The sequence below is a fragment of the Saccostrea cucullata genome, unplaced genomic scaffold, assembly GCF_032062105.1.
Source record: "Saccostrea cucullata isolate Sc308-1 unplaced genomic scaffold, CSIRO_AGI_Scuc_v1 ctg326, whole genome shotgun sequence".
Classification (NCBI taxonomy): Eukaryota; Metazoa; Mollusca; class Bivalvia; order Ostreida; family Ostreidae; genus Saccostrea; species Saccostrea cuccullata.
In genome coordinates this window covers 1,056,318-1,057,793 of record NW_026930161.1, presented here as the reverse complement: position 1 = coordinate 1,057,793, position 1,476 = coordinate 1,056,318, and positions in this window count along the sequence as shown.

Genomic DNA, 1,476 nt, shown 5'->3' with positions numbered 1-1,476 from the left:
CACATTTTCTGTTATACTCTGGGTGTACTAAATTTATGATCCAAACAAGAGTTTTAGGCCACAGATTGAAGAGTTTGACTCCACATTGATGAAGTTTAAATCTGGAAAAATCCCCTTGAATTTTCTGGTTACAAGTGATGGAACACAATGAGACAAGCATAAAATGGTTCTGTATTAAATTTCACTAGAAATACTACTGAACATGTACATGGGAGATGTGCCATGTACAAATATGCAATTGCAAATGGTTCTCTTAACAAGAGGTCCATGGGTCACAAAGCTCTCCTAAGCTCACCTAAGCACTATGGCTAGGAAAAATACTGATCGTCCATGATGCTTTGGAATCCATAAAAATATTACTAACTATGGCTTTGCTGCACTTGAGAAGATTTCTACAAGTTTTTCCTTTGTATTTCTATATAAACTTTGATCATTTATTGTGGCCCCACCCTACCCTTCTTGAAAAGAAAGTTTTTTTTTTTTAGGTTTTTACACATACATTCTTTAGAATTAATGTAAAACTTTGATCATCCATTGTGCTTCCATAAAAATATGACTAATTATAGCTCTGCTGTTGAGAAGATTTCTACAAATTCTTCCTTTATATTTCTATGTTAAACTTATCATTCGTTGTGGGCCCACCCTACCCCTGGGGTCATGATTTGAAGAAACTTGAATCTACACTACCTTAGGATGATTCCATGTGTTTCATCTTTCCTGCACATTGGTTCTTCAGAAGATCTTTAAAAGATGCCATTAATTTTTCACTTATTTGAAATCATCTCCCCTTGGAAGAAGGTTATGGTCCTTCATTTGAAAAAATAAACTTGAATCCCCTTTACCCAAGGATACCTTGTGGCAAATCTAGATGAAATTGGCCCAGTGGTTCTTAAAAAGAAGTCGAAAATGTGGAAAGTTTACAGAACAATGGACAGACGGACACAGGACAAAATGTGATCAGAAAAGATCACTTGAACCTTCAGCTCAGGTGAGCTTAAAAGCTATGAGTGTTGGCGCAAGTCAAGGTACAGTACAAAGAATGATTAGTGATTTTTTTTAAAACTTTCTTGCGGCAATCCTTTTCTGCTATAAAATGTTTTAATTTAATATCAAAGTATGTGATTTATGGATATTTAAGGGGAGAACATCTGGTCCTATTGGGGATGGAAATCCTTAAAGCACCCAAATGACAGAAAAGCTGGTCATTTCTGACAAGTAAAATTGATGCAAAGCATCAAATCGGCCGCAAACAAAATTTGCATTTTGAAAAAGTACTTTAACAATTTAAAAAGCACATATGCTAGGAAAGCACACGATATTCAAAGCTGAAATATTGATCATTTTTATTTCAGACTGCCTTCAAAACGAAATAATTAATTTAAAAAATTAAAATAAATAGAAATTTATAGTGCTTTTTTCCATCAAATTGATTCATCGATGTAATAAATTCAATGACTAATGATAAGAATTTATTGT